Here is a 19,436-nt window from a genome sequence, read left to right as displayed (position 1 = left end):
AAAAAAAAAAACAGGCTGGGAACACAACACTAAAGTAGTCAAATTCATAGAAACAGAAAGGAAAATGATGCTTATTGAGGGCTGGGGGGAGGGGGAAAGGGGAGTTACTGTTTAATAGGTATAGAGTTTTAGTTCTGCAAGATGAAAAAGTTCTGGAGATCTGTCTCATAACAATGCAAATATACTTAAACTACCGAACTGCACACTTAGAGATGGTTAAGATGGTAATTGTTTTAAAAAAGGACATTCTGATACTGGCTAGAGGAATGAGGAGTTATTATTTAATAGGCACAGAGATTCAGTCTGGAATGAAGAAGCTCTAGAGATGGATGATGATGGTTGCACAACAATATGAATGTACTTAATGTCACTAAACTGTACACTTAAAATGTATACTCAAAATGGTAATTTTGGGGCTTCCCTGGTGGCACAGTGGTTGAGAGTCCACCTGCCGATGCAGGGGACACGGGTTCGTGCCCTGGTCTGGGAAGATCCCACATGCCGCGGAGCAGCTGGGCCCGTGAACCATGGCCGCTGAGCCTGCGTGTCCGGAGCCTGTGCTCTGCAACGGGAGAGGCCACAGCAGTGAGAGGCCCGCATACCGCAGAAAGAAAAAAAAAGGTAATTCTGTGTTATATATATTTTACACAATAAGAAAAAAGAAATAAGAGACATCAACCAAATGTAATATGTAGGTTTTATTTAGATCTCAATTAAAATAAACTGTAAACAATTGGATAAGATAATCAAGAAAATATAAGAAGTGTCTAGATATTTGGTGATACTAAACCATTGATTTGGGGGAGTATTAGTAAACTGTGACTATCTTCCAGAAATAGATATTAAAATATATGTAGATTACAATATGTCCTCTGAGATTTGCTTCAAAATAATTTCAAACTGTAGTGGGAAGGGGATAGATGGCACAAGATTGGCCAAGAATCGGTATTTACTAGAATAAAATGATGGGCATGAATGGGTATATTATACTGTTTCGCTACTTCAGTTTATCTTTGAAGCTTTCCATAATAAAAAGGTTTTTTTTTTAAATTAATTTATTTATTTATTTTTGGCTGCGTTGCGTCTTCATTGCTGCACACAGGCTTTCTCTAGTTGCGGCGAGTGGGGGCTACTCTTCGTTGCAGTGCGCGGGCTTCTCATTGCAGTGGCTTCTCTTGTTGCGGAGCACGGGCTCCAGGTGCGCAGGCTTCAGTAGTTGCGGCACGTGGGCTCAGTAGTTGTGGCTCGCGGGCTCTAGAGTGCATGCTCAGTAGTTGTGGCGCACGGGCTTAGTTGCTCCGCGGCATGTGGGATCTTCCCGAACCAGGGCTCGAACCCATGTCCCCTGCATTGACAGGCGGATTCTTAACCACTGCACCACCAGGGAAGCCTAAAAAGTATTTGTTAATGAATGGTATCTTAGAATCAAAGAGAGGAACTGTGCTGGCCTATGACAGAGCAATGCTCTCAAGGACTACTGAGGCTATGAGTCCTAAATGGCCTAAAGGAGGCAGAAGAATGGCCTACAAAGACATCCACATCAGAATCGCTGGATCCTGTGACTATGCTAAATTACATGGCAAAAGGGACTCTGGAGATGCGACTGAGGCTATACACCTTGAGACAGAGGTACTGTACTGAATTATCTTGTCCAAAATCTAATCACATGAGTCCTTAAAAGTAGAGCCTTTCCAGGCTTCAATCAGAGAGGTGAATTGGAGGAGGAGAGATTTGAAACGTGATGTTGCTGGCTTTGAAGATGGAGGAAGGGGGTCTCAAGCCAAGGAATGGCCTCTAGAAGATGCAAATTGTCCTCAGCTGACAGCCAGAAATAGAGATCTCAGTCCTACAACTGCAAGGAACTGAATTCTACCAACATTCTGAATGAGCAAGGAAACAAGATTCTCTCCTACAGCTTCTCCAGAAAGGAACACAGCCTGCTGACACCTTGATTTTAGCCTGGTGAGACCCATGTTGCACTTCTGACTTACAAAACTGTTCTATAATAAATGTGTGTGTGTGTGTGTGTGTGTGTGTGTTGTTGTTGTTTTTTTGGGCCGCATCATGTGGCCTGCAGGATCTTAGTTCTCCAACCAGGGATCGAACTTATCCCCCTGCAGTGGAAGTGAGGGGTCTTAACTGCTGGACCGCCAGGGAAGTCCCCTAAATGTGTGTTCTTTTAAACAGCTAAATGTGTGATAATGTGATATGGAAATGGAAAACTAATTCATGGTCCAAAACAGCTAAGATTTTGAATGTTTCTGTCTGCCTTTTACATTTTTTTCTACCTTCCTTTGGTATAAGGCTAAGTCTATACAACTGCTGCTTATTTACCACTACAAATGGGCTATGAGAGGGAAAAGCAAATAAACATTCATTCATTCACTCAACACCAACTACCAGATATCCGAGGAGTGCCTGCTCTGTAGCAGGCAGGCAGGATGGTAGGCTAGTCACTAGGGCTGTGATGGGAGCTAACCTAAGAGCCCGGTGTGCACACTCATGTCTGTAGCAGTACCCACACTGGCTTTATTTACAGGCACCCTGACTCCAACCAACAGCAACCAGCCAAAGGGCATGTGCTGGGAGTAGCTGAGCTTAGCACAGTTTCCTAGATAACCGGTACCAGCAATTTGCTGGTGGAGGATTCTTAAAGTGGCTCCAACACCAAGAGCAGGAGTCACCTGAGCTGCATACTTAAGCAGCTCCCTGGGCCCCAGATCTTAAGAACAGCATGGATGAGGCCTGGGAAACTGAATTTTAATAAGCTTGTCAAGTGATTCTTAGGTATCCTAAGGTAGGAGAAGCAAGGCCATAGTGGGGTAGGAGGCCCAATTCCAGTTCTTTGGGAGTAACCAGGCTCTGAGTAATGACCACAGAGCCTGTAAGTAATGTATAAAAACAACAGTGAAGGGGGAAAAAAAAGTGCAAAGATCTGATGGTATCTATTTGTGTTTGCAGAGGTGAAATGCATAATAAGCATTGAAGTTTGCAGACCCTCTTCCAACAGGCAAAAATTGAGTTCACTTTGTTTACAGATTTATTTGGCAATGCAACAAAAAGCCTAAAGAAGGCATACCGAGCTGTTAATACTAGCAAATGTTCAGTGGTATGGTTACAGAGGATTTGTACTTTTTGTACTATGCATTTCAGTGTTGTCTGAATATTTTAAAACAAATTATTTACTACAATTTCCTGTGAGTGTATAATTATTCTGAAATGAAAGTTTCAAAACAAGTATTACTTGGTGGTGGGATGAACTGGGAGATTGGGATTACATATATACACTAACATGGATAAAACAGATAACTAATAAGAAAAAAAAAGTATTACTTTTGCTGTCAGAAAAGATTTAAAAGGATATAGTTTTTTTAATTATATAAACTAAAATTAAAGTGAAATCAGCAAATTCACCAAAATTAAATCTTGATATCTGCATTTATGCCCTCATCTAATTTTGCTATTTCACCCTGGGATCATCTAAAAACCAAGACACAAATTTAAAGAATATTTCACTTTACCTTTTAGCTACTGAAAGTCTTCCATATTGTCTTCTATGAAGTCTGACCAACGAAGACATCTTAAATCCTAGAAAAATAAATTGTATTCTTCTTTTAGGATTAAGAAAATCATTTTCACAATATCAATAGCACAGTGAAACTTGTAAGTGGCAACGCTTGTTTCCATCACCCACCCTGCACCACAATACACCAATTTTCAAGCAAACACAGCAATGAAGACCAGCTAATCACAGCCCACAGATACCCTCCCAACTCTATTTCTCTGCTAAAGAAAAAGTTTAAGTCAATAAAACATCTAGGGAAGACGCAGGGACACTGGCATCCCAAGGAATGGAGAAAAGGAAAGGAGGTAAGTAGGACACAGTGCAAATGTTTAATTAAACCAACAAACATGAATTTGATTTCACTGATTTCAGTTCCACTTTGGTGTCCTCTGTCTTCCTTCAGAACCACGTGCAGCTTGATAAGGAGCCATGGCAAAGCCAAACCACCACAAAGCTTCACACTGAACACAACTTGCAGGGATTCAGACCTGGCTGTCCCCACTCCAAAGGCCACGTGTGAAACGACCAGGCTGCACCGGGTCACTTCTATAGGACTGCATCGTGGGATGGAGGAACAGTTGTGATGCCAGCCCCATACCCGGCACAGAGCCACCACCAGGGAGACAAAGGTTTTTAGAATACACTTCCTAGTTATGGAAAGAAGAAAAAGTAAAGCAGCATAAGGAGAACCGCCAGCCCAGGAAGAAGAGGGAAGCATTCCATGGGAAATGATCTGCATCACGCCTGGCACAGAATAAGTGCTCGAAAAACAGCAGCCGCTTCTATTCTCGGAATGACTCAGCTGCAGACAAGGAAATCAGCCTGTCGACTCCCCAGTAGACCCCTGTCCTTGGAAGCCTCAGCAAACCACAGCGACACATCAAGGACCTTCACCGTGTGGACACAGCCTCAGGCACTTTTGAAGCTGACACACAAATCCTGCAGCTCGAGCCAGACTCATACAGTAGGGTCGAGAAGAGACAGGCCAGCTGCTCTGCTTCCCCATGAAAGGAGGCGGCTCCTGGGGCCTGAGCCATACTTCAAATCCACTGATCACATCAAACACACGCTGCTGGGGGCAGCGGGTGAGCGAGGTGTTCAGGTGCTGGAGGGCGAGGTCAGCTGCAGGGACCCATCGTTTCGGTGTTGGGGAGCCAGGGATGCTTCAGGGGTCTTAGGCAGTGGCGAAACACACATGCCTTTGCAAACACACTGAATGCGCTGCCCTTCAGGCCACCTCCTATTTTTCACCCTAATTGGCATGTTTTCCCATCTCCTCAGAAAGAGCCCTGGGAGACGTTACATAGCTCTAAAAGTGTGGTCTTTGGAGTGAGACAATCTGGGATTGCGTCCTGACTCCAGCTGCCTCCTTGGGCTCACCACTTAACCCGAGGAGCTACCCACTCCCAGCACTGAAGATTAAATGAGATAACCTTATGTGCAAACACCTTGAAAGCACAGTACCTGGTACAAGGTAATACTCATAACCCTGGCTCCTGTTATCGACTCAATTTGCAAATGAGGATACCGAGCCCCAGACAGGTTAAGCGACGGGAACTCTGACCTTGCCATCAAACCGTGGGACTTTTTTCCTCTACCACACTACCCCCAACTGATCTGCTTCTCCAACAAACCTTAAAAATCCAAGCATAAATTTTCATCTACCTGGAGGCTTGCTGACTTAACTCAAGGAGCTAACAGATCAATATTTTCAGAACACAAAGTTGGCCTTGAGACTATGTGAACTTGGGACTGGGGTTGGGTCCCTATAATTGATATAGGTAATCACTACGGAGTGATTACCACATGGTATGAACTCAGCAGATTAATTATGGTGACCAGGTCTCAAGTTCAGATCCTTACAGAGTCTGGGTTGTACTAGGATGACCATCCATCCCAGCTCGAGCACCAAGTCTCACATCCTGTGAACCTGCTCAGCACTAGGCCAAGTGGGACGGCTGGTCTCTTGGTTGTAGCATAACTGAGTGAAGGAGTAAAGAGCTGTTGCACCTCTGTCTGGGTTTTCCATTTCTGAGAAGCAGTCATGTACAGTGGGGTATGAGCTAGGGCTCTGGGGCCAGCCTCACTTGGTTTACATCCTAGCTCACTGCTCACCAGCTACAGGACCATGGGACAACTTACCCAACCTCTCCACACCTGTCTCCTCTCCTGTAAAAATGGAGCTAGTAGAGCCCCTGACCTATAGGGCAGAGGTCCTCAACACTACTGATATTTTGGACCCTTTCATTCTCTGCTGTAGGGGCGTCCTGTGCATTGTAGGATGTTTAGAAGCATCCTTGACCTGTACACTCTAGACACCAGAAGCACCAACCCCACCAAGTCATGGCAATCAGAAGTGTCTCCAGGCATTGCCAAATGTCTCCTGGGGGGCAAAATTGTCCCCAGTTGAGAATCACTGGTCCAGGCAGTGTTGTGAGGATAAGTGAGGTGATGTACACATCAGATTCTTTGCAGGGTCTGTTTCTACAGGAACAAACAGACTAAAGCCTTAGTGATAAAGCAGGAAGGTGGTAAGCCAAGAGATGAGCAAACGGGACCTGGGACAGGCCAAAGGCTGGCAGCCAAGCGACTGCTGGGTGGGACAAACCCTGCGAATGGAGCCCAAATGGCCAGCATCCTTCTCACATGAGCCTGGGCTTCTATTCCACCCCAGAGGCAAAAGGTTGAGGGGATTACTCCTTAGCTGCTGGCATAGGGCCGTCATAGAGAACAAAATCCTCTCTCACTGTACATAGTCCTTTCCTCTTGAATGTGTTCATATACTTGTGAAGTGCACCTGTTCATCAAATGTTGAGTGCTTACTGTATGTCAGGTATACAGCGGTGAAAAAACAGACAACAGTCTCTGCCCTCATGGGGCTTGAAACATATTGTGCTGGTTTGTGTGTAATGCATTTTCAACCAATAAAAATGTGTCATGATATAAACAAAAACAAAACAAACAAAAAAAAATTTCACACTTACTAGGATGGATATAATCCAAAGGAGAAGTGTTGGTGAAGATGTGAAGAAACCAAAACCCTCATATAATGCCGGTGGGGATGTAAAATGGTACAGCCTCTTTGGAAAGCTGTTTGACAGGTTCTTAAAAAGTTAAACATAAATTTATGTTTATGTTTATTTAAACATAAACATAAATTCAACCCATCTACCCAAGAGAAAGGAAACGTATGTCCACATGAAGACTCGTATGTGTATGTTCATATAAGAGTTATTCACAAAAGCCAAAAACTGGAAACAATTCAAATGTCCATCAACTGGTAAACGGATAAGAAGAAAAAAATGTGGTATATCCATACAGTGAAATACTGTTCAGCAATAAAAAGGAAGTACTGATATATGCTACTACACGAATGAACCTCAAAAACTTTATGCTAAAGTGAAGACCAGTCACAAAAGACTACATATTATATGATGATTCCATTTATATGAAATACCCAGAAAATGTGAATTCACAGAAATGGAAACCAGATCATTGGTTGCCTGGGGTAGAAAGAGGAGTGACTGAAAATGGGTGCAGGGTAATCTTTTTGGTGTCACAGAAATGTTCTAAAATTGACTGTAGTAATGGCTTATGGAGATTTACTAAAATTAATTAATTAATTAGTTTATTTATGGCTGCAGAGCGTCTTCGTTACTGCGCGTGGGCTTTCTCTAGTTGCAGCAAGCGGGGGCTACTCTTCATTGCAGTGCACGGGTTTCTCACTGCGGCGGCTTCTTTTGTTGCGGAGCACCGACTCTAGGGTGCACGGGCTCAGTAGCTGTGGCTCGTGGGCTCTAGAGGGCAGGCTCAGTAGTTGTGGCACACGGGCTCAGTTGCTCCGTGGCATGTGGGATCTTCCTGGACCAGGGCTCGAACCCGTGTCCCCTGCATTGGCAGGCGGATTCTTAACCACTGCACCACCAGGGAAGTCCCAAAAAAAATCATTAAATTTAAAATGAGTGAATTCTATGGTGTGTAAATTAAACCTCAATAAGCTGTATTTTAAAAATGAAATCAGACCTCTGGTTTGGAAAGTGAGGCCCAATTTGGCCAATCAGATGTTTTGCCGGACAATTTCCATAAACTAGTAGGCTAAATCGGCAACTCCTGGATTTTGCTCAAAATATAGTTAAAACATGCATATAATAAACACAGTAGAGAATGGTAGTAATATCCTCTGCAAAATACTTGAGCTGTCAACCTAAGTGTGCAAGGGGGAAATTAGTTTTTCCTCCATGAGCTTGGGGACAGGATCACTTGACCAGCCTGGCAAAATGACACCTCACCCTAGAAGGTAGTGGTAGCCCACCCAAAAGCAAGTGCTGGGGATTCCAGTGCATTCTCAACACTAACTGAGGGCAGCATTTGAAAGCCAACACTGAATTGCAGGTGGCCTCTTGTCTGCTCTCATTCCTCCATCACAAAAGAGTCACAGCAGGAGGCATTTACCTTGCAAAACAGTCTTGGCCTCTACTGTCCTGGGACTGGGACAAAACTGAAATACAAAGATGACCCAAAAAAGTAAATCTCAGTTTGGGGCTTTCAAGATCCAGTTCCTTCAAGGGTAATATTGACCTTAACTGATTTTCCCCAGGCACTGAGCTCCCAAACAAGACCCAACCCTGCTATACTTGCTCAAATGCCTCTTTCAGGCCGAGGGCAGAACTGTCTTGATCGCCCCTGTACCCCCAGCCTACCCAACGCTGGCTTCAGAGGCCACTAAGATACCGACCTAGATGTGAGGGTTACAGGGTGAACAAAGATAAGAGCTCTGTCTGCCTTCCGGGGAAAAATTCATTAACAAACGTTAAGCAGTCAAAACTAATTAATCACCGAAAGAAAATCACAACCGCGCGGTAATGAGCAAGGAAGCGGAGGCACGAAGCTAATGGTGCAACAGGAGGATATCTCTGCTCGAAACCTTTATCCATATTAACGTCTTTAAATATCAAAAGATCCTACAAGGTAAATTCTGTCATTATCCCATTTTAGGGATGAGAAAACGGAGGCACAGGGAGGTAAAAGAACTTAGCCAGGGTCACACGGCTCAAGTGATCCACCCACACTCATATCTCTCCTGACTCCAGAAGCCTGGTGTAACCGCCAAACTTGCTGCCTCAATAAACGTGGGAGGAAGGAATTAATGGCGCCAGCCACAGCACATTAGCAAGAGTTCTCCCAAGGAGGGAAAGGGACAGCGGGCCGAGGAGAGGCTGATCCAGACAGCCCCGACCTGCATCTGGTGAGGACTCGACAAGGCGGGAAGGCAAGGGGACCTGCCGGGAGGCTGTAAAAGGACGCAGGAGGGGCCTTGAGTGGCTGCTGGAGATTCCCGAGTTCGCTCCGAGGCAAAGTGTCCAGCCCATCTGCCCACTTCCCAGCTGGGGAAACTGAGGCCCCCAAGAAGCGAAAAGCCGAGGATGTGAGGCGTTAGCCCCGCCTGGGCCTCCCTAAGCTGCCATCCTCAAGGTCATTGAGGGCGTGGGGGCTGGGCTGCGGTGAGGCCAGGCCAGGCCCACCTGCCCTCGGGGGGCCACTTACCTGGCCGCAGCACACCTCCATAGCTTCCTTAGGCAGCCTCTGCGAACCCCTTCCCGCCAGCTTCTCCACTCCCACCTTGCCCTGCGCGCCAGCGGTCCCGCCCCCGGCAGCCCCGCACACCGAGCCCGCCTGGGCAGCAAAGCTGCCAACAGCGCCCCTGCCGGCGGGGAGGAGCAAGCCGCGCACCGCTTTGCTCTCTATTCCTTTCCACTTCTTGTGACTTTTCCTTTCCCTTTTTTTCTTCCCTCCCTCTCTTTTGTTTCCTTTGTCTTTCATTTTTTTTCAATCAGACAGCTGTTCTTTCATTCATTCTTTCATTCAACAAGTTTTTGTGTGCCAGGAACTCTTCAAAACGGTGGGGATAAGGCAGAGAAGACAAAATTTATTCTAGTAGAGGAAGACAATAAACCAATGGCTTTCGAACATTTTTACCACAGTTGCAATATATTTTACATCACTTTCCAGTAAACACAGACACATACACATGCACATATATGAAACTGAAACTCGTTTCACAAAACAATACTTATCTTGTTAGACTGGCAGCATCTCAAAAGATGACCAGGGGGTCTTCCCTGGTGGCGCAGTGGTTGAGAGTCCGCCTGCCGATGCAGGGGACGCGGGTTCGTGCCCCGGACCCTGAGGATCCCGCGTGCCGCGGAGCGGCTGGTCCCATGAGCCATGGCCGCTGGGCCTGCGCGTCCGGAGCCTGTGCTCCGCAACGGGAGAGGCCACAACAGTGAGAGGCCAGGAAACCTGCTATCAAACAAAGCTAACTTTGTTAGACTTGCTGCAGTAATGGAGAACACCACCTTGACAATCTGAGTGGGGGAAGGTGAGGAAAATAAATTTATAGGGTTGGGGTCTGGACTCAGGTGGTTCAAAGCAGGTCTTTCAAGAGAGGAGTCAATTGGGATTGGGCAACAGTCACAACATAGTATTTTAGGATTGGTGAACACAGCAAGGCAAGGGTCTTAAAGCAAGTTTCAATAAGTAAGGCTGCTGTTTGATATGCAAGCTGTTTTCCCAATGACCAATCCTGATGGAGGTCCTGATGGGAGAGCCCATCCAGGAAACCATCCAGATAAATAGGCTTGGATGAAATCCCTAAAGTAATTTATTGGTTTACAGCCTTCTCTTACTGAGCACAAATTCATTTTTGCTGTATTCTACAGGTCAAAGCAATAGCAAAGAGCACCCAGACTCAAGAGAATGGGACACAGACCCACCTCCTGATATAAGGAAGGTGAAAGAATTTGTGACCATCTTAAATCCCCCATACTTGGGTTATGTGGGAAATAAGGAGTTCTTTCTTCTAAGCTCAAGAAAGGAGAGGGATAAGGCAGACTGCGTGGATTGCCTGGGCACTGGAGTTATACTTTCCTTTTGGCACGGACACCTAAATGTAACTTTCCTTGTACTATATAGTGCCAACCTTGAGTCTCAAGGTTGAATCTAGTCTCCCTTGAGTGAGCTATTTGTAACCAGCTATTAATATTATATCCAGAAATAACCAACAAAACTCATAAACCTAGAAAAAAAGGTTAACATAAAAGCAATTCTTTCCATCTTTACATTACAGTATATGGGCAGAGAATGAAAAACAGAATGACTACAATAAGCCAACGATGATTTAAAGATCAAAATAAGGAAGGCAAGTTGAGGTTTTGACCCAAATTTTGTGTAGAAGCTACCTTTTCTGCATGTCACTTGATCTGATGGTCACAGAGTAGCTATGTTTCTTTCCTTATTGTTTGTCTTTAGAGGAATCTGAGGCTCCTCAGATGGTTGTCCAATTGTCAAAGGGTGATGAATGGATCAACAAAATGGAGTATATACATACAGTGGAATATTATTCACTCTTAAAAAGGAAGGAAATTCTGATATATGCTACAACATGGATGAACCTTGAGTTCATTATGCTGAGTAAAATGATTCAGTCACAAAAGGACCAATACTTTATGATTCCACTTACATGAGGTACCTAGAGTGGTCAAAATCATAGAGATAGAAAGTAGAATGGGGATTTCCCTGGTGGCGCAATGGTTAAGACTCCGTGCTCCCAATGCAGGGGTCCCAGGTTCAATCCCTGCTCAAGGAACTAGATCCCACATGCATGCCGCAACTAAGAGTTCGCATGCCACAACTAAGAGTTCGCATCCCACAACTAAGGGGCCCATGTGCTGCAACTAAGGAGCCCTCGAGCTGCAACAAAGGAGCCCATGAGCCACAACTAGTGAGCCCGCCTGCTGCAGCTAAAGACCCAATGCAACCAAAAAAATAAATAATTAAAAAATAAATCTAAACTATTAAAAAAAATGAAGAAAGTAGAATGGTGGTTGCCAGGAGCTAGAGGAATGTGGAGTTACTATTTTATAGGTACTGAGTTTCAGTTTGGCAAGATGAAAAGGGTTTTGGAGATGGATGGCCGCGATGTTTGCACAACAGTGAGAATATCCTTAAATGTGCCAGAATTATACACCTAAAAATGGTCAAAATAGTAAATTTTATGTATATTTTATTACAATATAAAAATCAATTTTATAAAAAACAGAAAAGGTGGCAAAGAGTCTATCCCTCATATCTTCAATGGTTTTGCCCTTCTTTTTTTTTTTTAACTTTTGAATTTTATTTTATTTATTTTTTTATACAGCAGGTTCTTATTAGTCAACAATTTTATACACATCAGTGTATACATGTCAATCCCAATCGCCAAATTCATCACACCCCAAGCCCCACCCCCCCGCTGCTTTCCCACCTTGGTGTCCATACGTTTGTTCTCTACATCTGTGTCTCAATTTCTGCCCTGCAAACTGGTTCATCTGTACCATTTTTCTAGGTTCCACATATATGTGTTAATATACGATATTTGTTTTTCTCTTTCTGACTTACTTCACTCTGTATGACAGTCTCTAGATCCATCCACATCTCAACAAATGACTCAATTTCGTTCCTTTTTATGGCTGAGTAATATTCCGTTGTATATATGTACCACATATCCATTTGTCTGTCGATGGGCATTTAGGTTGCTTCCATGACCTGGATATTGTAAATAGTGCTGCAATGAACATTGGGGTGCATGTGTCATTTTGAATTATGGTTTTCTCTGGGTATATGCCCAATAGTGGGATTGCTGGATCATATGGTAATTTTATTTTTAGTTTTTTAAGGAACCTCCATACTGTTCTCCATAGTGGCTGTATCAATTTACATTCCCAACAACAGTGCAAGAGGGTTCCCTTTTCTCCACACCCTCTCCAGCATTTGTTGTTTGTAGATTTTCTGATGACGCCCATTCTAACTGGTGTGAGCTGGTACCTCATTGTAGTTTTGATTTGCATTTCTCTAATAATTAGTGATGTGGAGAAGCTTTTCATGTGCTTCTTGGCCATCTGTATGTCTTCTTTGGAGAAAGGTCTATTTAAGTTTTCTGCCCATTTTTGGATTGGGTTGTTTGTTTCTTTAATATTGAGCTGCATGAGATGTTTATATATTTTGGAGATTAATCCTTTGTCTGTTGATTCGTTTGCAAATATTTTCTCCCATTCTGAGGGTTGTCTTTTCATCTTCTTTATGGTTTCCTTTGCTGTGCAAAATCTTTGAAGTTTCATTAGGTCCCATTTGTTTATTTTTGTTTTTATTTCCATTACTCTAGGAGGTGGATCAAAAAAGATCTTGCTGTGATTTATGTCAAAGAGTGCTCTTCCTATGTTTTCCTCTAAGAGTTTTATAGTGTCTGGTCTTACATTTAGGTCTCAAATCCATTTTGAGTTTATTTTTGTGTATGGTGTTGAGGAGTGTTCTAATTTCATTCTTTTACATGTAGCTGTCCAGTTTTCCCAGCACCACTTATTGAAGAGACTGTCTTTTCTCCATTGTATATCCTTGCTTCCTTTATCATAGATTAGCTGACCATAGGTGCGTGGGTTTATCTCTGGGCTTTCTATGTTGTTCCATTGATCTATGTTTCTGTTTTTGTGCCAGTACCATATTGTCTTGATTACTGTAGCTTTGTAGTATAGTCTGAAGTCAGGGAGTCTGATTCCTCCAGCTCCGTTTTTTTCCCTCAAGACTGCTTTGGCTATTCGGAGTCTTTTGTGCCTCCATACAAGTTTTAAGATGATTTGTTCTAGTTCCGTAAAAACTGCCATTGGTAATTTGATAGGGATTGCATTGAATCTGTAGATTGCTTTGGGTAGTATAGTCATTTTCACAGTATTGATTCTTCCAATCCAAGAACATGGTATATCTCGCCATCTGTTGCTATCATGTTTAATTTATTTCATCAGTGTCTTATAGTTTTCTGCATACAGGTCTTTTCTCTCCCTAGGTAGGTTTATTCCTAGGTATTTTATTCTTTTTGTTGCAATGGTAAATGCGAGTGTTTCCTTAATTTTTCTTTCAGATTTATCATCATTAGTGTATAGGAATGCAAGAGATTTCTGTGCATTAGTTTAGTATCCTGCAACTTTACCAAATTCATTAATTAGCTCTAGTAGTTTTCTGGTGGCATCTTTAGGATTCTCTATGTATAGTATCATGTCATCTGCAAACAGTGACAGTTTTACTTCTTCTTTTCCAATTTGTATTCCTTTTATTTCTTTTTCTTCTCTGATTGCCATGGCTAGGACTTCCAAAACTATGTTGAATAATACTGGTGAGAGTGGACGTGCTTGTCTCGTTCCTGATCTTAGAGGAAATGCTTTCAGTTTTTCACCATTGAGAATGATGTTTGCTGTGGGTTTGTCATATATGGCCTTTATTATGTTGAGGCAGGTTCCTTCTGTGCCCACTTCCTGGAGAATTTTTATCATAAATGGGTGTTGAATTTTGTCAAAAGCTTTTTCTTCATCTATTGAGATGATAATATGGTTTTTATTCTTCAATTTGTTAATATGGTGTATCACACTGATTGATTTGCATATATTGAAGAATCCTTGCGTCCCTGGGATAAATCTCACTTGATCATGGTGTATGATCCTTTTAATGTGTTGTTGGATTCTGTTTGCTAGTATTTTGTTGAGGATTTTTGCATCTATATTCATCAGTGATATTGGTCTGTAATTTTCTTTTTTTGTAGTATCTTTGTCTGGTTTTGGTATCAGGGTGATGGTGGACTCATAGAATGAGTTTCGGTGTGTTCCTTCCTCTGCAATTTTAGGGAAGCGTTTGAGAAGGATGGGTGTTAGCTCTTCTCTAAATGTTTGATAGAATTCACCTATGAAGCCATCTGGTCCTGGACTTTTGTTTGTTGGAAGATTTTTAATCACAGTTTCCATTTCATTACTTGTGATTGGTCTGTTCATATTTTGTATTTCTTCCTGGTTCAGTCTTGGAAGGTTATACCTTTCTAAGAATTTGTCCATTTCTTCCAGGTTGTCCATTTTATTGGCATAGAGTTGCTTGTATTAATCTCTTAGGATGCTTTGTATTTCTTTGGTGTCTGTTGTATCTTCTCCTTTTTTATTTCTAATTTTATTGATTTAAGTCCTCTCCCTCTTTTTCTTGGTGAGTCTGGCTAATGGTTTATCAATTTTGTTTATCTTCTCAAAGAACCAGCTTTTAGTTTTATTGATCTTTGCTCTTGTTTTCTTTGTTTCTATTTCATTTATTTCTGCTCTGATCTTTATGATTTCCTTCCTGCTGCTAACTTTGGGTTTTGTTTGTTCTTCTTCCTCTAGTTCCTTCAGGTGTAAGGTTAGATTATTTACTTGATAGTTTTCTTGTTTCTTGAGGTAGGCTTGTATAGCTATAAACTTCCCTCTTAGAACTGCTTTTGTTGCATCCCATAGGTTTTGGATCATCATCATTTGTCTCTAGGTATTTTTTCATTTCCTCTTTGATTTCTTCAGTGATCTCTTGGTTATTTAGTAACGTATTGTTTAGCCTCCATGTGTTTGTGTTTTTTCTTTTTTTTCCCCTGTAATTCATTTCTAATCTCATAGTGTTGTGTTCAGAAAAGATGCTTGATATGATTTCAGTTTTCTTAAATTTACTGAGGCTTGATTTGTGACCCAAGATGTGATCTCTCCTGGAGAATGTTCCATGCGCACTTGAGAAGAAAGTGTAATCTGCTGTTTTCTTTTTTTTGTTTTGTTTGTTTGTTTTTTGGCTGCTTTTTGGGTCTGTGTTGCTGCACGCAGGCTTTTCTCTGGTTGCGATGAGCAGGGGCTACTCTTTGTTGTAGTATGCAGGCTTCTCATTGTGGTGGCTTTTCTTGTTGCAGAGCATGGGCTCTAGGCGCACAGGCTTCAGTAGTTGTGGCATGCAGGCTTCAGTAGTTGTGGCTCGTGGGCTCTAGAGCGCAGGCTCCTTAGTTGTGGTACATGGGCTTACTTGTTCCGTGGCATATGGGATCTTCCCGGACCAGGGCTTGAATCCATGTCTCCGGCATTGGCAGGCGGATTCTTAACCACTGCACCACTAGGGAAGCCTTAATCTGCTGTTTTTGGATGGAATGTCCTATAAATATCAATTAAATCTATCTGGTTTACTGTGTCATTTAAAGCTTCTGTTTCCTTATTTATTTTCATTTTGGATGATCTGTCCATTGTTGTAAGTGAGGTGTTAAAGTCCCCCACTATTATTGTGTTACTGTCTATTTCCTCTTTTATAGCTGTTAGCAGTTGCCTTATGTATTGAGTTGCTCCTATGTTGGGTGCATATATATTTATAATTGTTATATCTTCTTCTTGGATTGATACCTTGATCATTATGTAGTGTCCTTCCTTGTCTCTTGTAACATTCTTTATTTTAAAGTCCGTCTTATCTGATAAGAGTACTGCTACTCCAGCTTTCTTTTGATTTCCATTTGCATGGAATATCTTTTTGCATCCCCTCACTTTCAGTCTGTATGTGTCCCTAGGTCTGAAGTGGGTCTCTTGTAAACAGCATATATATGAGTCTTGTTTTTGTATCCATTCAGCAAGCCTGTGTCTTTTGGTTGGAGCATTTAATCCATTCATGTTTAAGGTAATTATCGATATGTATGTTCCTATGAACATTTTCTGAATTGTTTTGGGTTTGTTTTTGTAGGTCCTTTTCTCTTGTGTTTCCCACTTAGAGCAGTTCCTTTAGCACTTGTTGTAGAGCTGGTTTGGTGGTGCTGAATTCTCTTAGCTTTTGCTTGTGAAGCTTTTGATTTCTCCATCGAATCTGAATGAGATCCTTGCCGGGTAGAGTAATCTTGGTTGTAGGTTCTTCCCTTTCATCAGTTTAGGTATATCATGCCACTCCCTTCTGGTTTGTAGAGTTTCTGCTGAGAAATCAGCTGTTAACCTTATGGGAGTTCCCTTGTATGTTATTTGTCATTTTCCCTTGCTGCTTTCAAGAATTTTTCTTTGTCTTTAATTTTTGCCAATTTGATTACTATGTGTCTCTGCGTGTTTCTCCTTGGGTTTATCCTGTATGGGACTGTCTGTGCTTCCTGGACTTGGGTGGCTATTTCCTTTCCAATGTTAGGGAAGTTTTCTACTACAATCTCTTCAAATATTTTCTCTGGTCCTTTCTCTCTCTCTTCTCCTTCTGGGACCCCTATAATGCAAATGTAGCTACGTTTAATGTTGCAGAGGTCTCTTAGGCTGTCTTCATTTCTTTTCATTCTTTTTTCTTTATTCTCTTCTGCAGCAGTGAATTCCACCATTCTGTCTTCCAGGTCACTTATCCGTTCTTCTGCCTCAGTTATTCTGCTATTGATTCCTTCTATTGTAGTTTTCATTCCAGTTATTGTATTGTTCATCTCTGTTTGTTTGTTCTTTAATTCTTCTAGGTCTTTGTTAAGCATTTCTTGCATCTTCTCGATCTTTGCCTCCATTCTTTTTCCGAGGTCCTGGGTCATCTTCACTATCATTATTCTGAATTCTTTTTATGGAAGATTGCCTATCTCCACTTCATTTAGTTGTTTTCCTGGGATTTTATCTTGTTCCTTCATCTGGTACATAGCCCTCTGCCTTTTCATCTTGTCTCTCTTTCTGTGAATGTGGTTTTTGTTCCACAGGCTGCAGGACTGTAGTTCTTCTTGCTTCTGCTCAGTTTTGCCTTTCTTGCTTGTGTGTCAGGATGTGAAGTCAATCTATTTTCACAGGAAATAGTCTCCAGAACACCTTGTCAAACATTTGCAGCTTTACAAAACCCCTCTGAATACCTATGCAATTCAGAGTCTCTTAGGTCACCCTAAGGGTCTTCCCACTATAACTTTTCTATCTAATTTTTTGCTGCCCAGCTTCTGACTAATGAATGAAGCAATTGATATACATTGTGAAGCCCTGGACTATATTTTTCTAGAACTATTATAAATTCATCTTAAGATCTCTTTTCTTTTTACAATTTTAACCTTTTATTCCTTCAGCACTCTGAATACAAGGGAATCTACATGCTTTCATTGAGTGCTTTTAAATTTTAATTTTCTGGTAAAATACCCATAACATAAAATTTACCACCTTACTCATTTTTAAGTATACAGTTCAGTGGTACTAAAAGTACATTAAAAAATAATAATGAAGAAAAAATAATTTAAAAATTTAAAAAACAAACAAAAAAGAGAAAAAAATGTATATTCATATTGTCATGCAACCATCACTTCCATCCATCTCCATAACTTTCCACTTTCTGTGTCTATGATTTTGACACCTCTAGGTACTTCATATAAGTGGAATCATACAGTGTTTGTCCTTTTGTGACTGGCTTATTTGACTTAGCATAATGTCCTCAAGGTTCATCCATGTTGTAGCATGTGTCAGAATTTCCTTCCTTTTTAAGGCTGAATAATATTCTGCTGTGTGTTAGCCTGAATGTTCATGTCCCTCCCAAATTCATATGTTGAAGCCCTGACCCCCATTGTGTCTATATTTGGAGAAAGGTCCTTTAAGGAGGTAACTGAGGCTAAATGAGGTCATAAGGGTGGGGCCCTGTTCCTATAGGATTAGTGTCCTTATGAGAAGAGATATCAGAGAACTCCCCACCCCACTTCTCTCTCTCTCCTATGCCCACCCACCCACTCTCCCTCTTTCCCCCATCACCACCCTGTACAAACACACACCTGTGCACACACACACAAGAATTGCCATGTGAAGACACAGTGAGAAGGCAGCTGTCTGCAATCTAGGCAGAGAGCTCTCACCAGGAACTGAGTCAGCTGGATCCTTGATCAGCCCTGCAGGCCAGCGTAAGAGCAGACTAATCAGATGCATATCCATCCTCTTTCTTTTGAACTTCTCTTATAGACTCACAGTGAATAAGTGATGAGAACAGATAGTAATAACACAATAACATTGTTAGTAACAAGGAAGGTTTCTGCCAAGGAGAAAAGGTTTCAAATCTGATCAGATCATCAGAGATTCCTAAAACAGTTTCCCCATTCCTGAGACAAAGTAAGCTCAACATTTAGGAACTCAACAAGAAGAAATCAGCTCCATTGTGAGACACACTGTCAAGGTTGCAATAACTCCTTAGCCGGAGGCTCCAGAGGCCTTACCTGGTTGAGAATCTAAAATTGTTGGGACGGGGGTCTCAGTTGGATCCTGGTAGAATATCAGCTCCTGAGAAAACCACCAGAAAACCACTGACCAAGCACAACTGAATGCATTAGGCCTGCTGCAGAGAGGGGTGACCACCACCTTCACAGTCTTAATGGTGCCTCAGAAAGGGGAGGTCAGGAGAGGACATGTATAGTGTTTTGAGATAAGACCTCAAGTGGTTCAAGGTGAGACTTTCAACTGGTTAGGACTGGACAAAATTCAAGACATTAAAACTGGTAACCACACAAGGCAAGGATTTTGAAGAAAGCCATGTTAACCATTGGTAAATGAGCTGTTTGCCTGTATGAACAAATTCTCTAGGTTTAGAGGAATTTCTTAAAGCAAACAGTAAAGTCACTTTTTGGTTTCCAGCCCTATCTTCCGAGACAAGATTTCCCTGGAACAAATAATTAAGCCATGTGGCCTCAGTTCTCAATCCTGATATTCAAGACTGATATGGATACAGATGATCTCTGCTCTCACCCTTATTACATGTGACAGATTCCAATATTGTCTATTCTATTTTTTGTTTGTTGTGTTTGTTTAAAAACAACAGCACAGGGGACTTCCCTGGTGGCACAGTGGATAAGACTTCAAGCTCCCAATGCAAGGGGCCTGGGTTTGATCCCTGGTCAGGGAACTAGATCCCACATGCATGCTACAACTAAGAGTTCACATGCCATAACCAAGGAGACCACAAGCCACAACTAAGGAGCCTGCCTGCCGCAACTAAGACCCAGTGCAACCAAATAAATAAATAAATGTTTTGTTTTTTTAAAAAAAAAGAAAAGTAGCTTTAAAAAAAGAAACAA

General features: G+C 42.1%; 1 long non-coding RNA gene across 1 annotated transcript in view; it reads right to left on the bottom strand.

The window, feature by feature from the left end:
• Positions 1–3,590, bottom strand: part of LOC125962722 (uncharacterized) — a 35,619-nt gene extending 32,029 nt beyond the window's left edge. Inside the window, exon 1 of the long non-coding RNA XR_007474363.1 lies at positions 3,522–3,590. This is a non-coding gene — a long non-coding RNA (uncharacterized LOC125962722). The remainder of the gene's footprint in view (positions 1–3,521) is intronic.
• Positions 3,591–19,436: the final 15,846 nt, after the last annotated feature.

The sequence above is a fragment of the Orcinus orca genome, chromosome 20 (genome assembly GCF_937001465.1).
Source record: "Orcinus orca chromosome 20, mOrcOrc1.1, whole genome shotgun sequence".
NCBI lineage: Eukaryota > Metazoa > Chordata > Mammalia > Artiodactyla > Delphinidae > Orcinus > Orcinus orca.
Note: the sequence above shows the minus strand (reverse complement) of the source record. Positions and strands in the feature narration are given on the sequence as shown.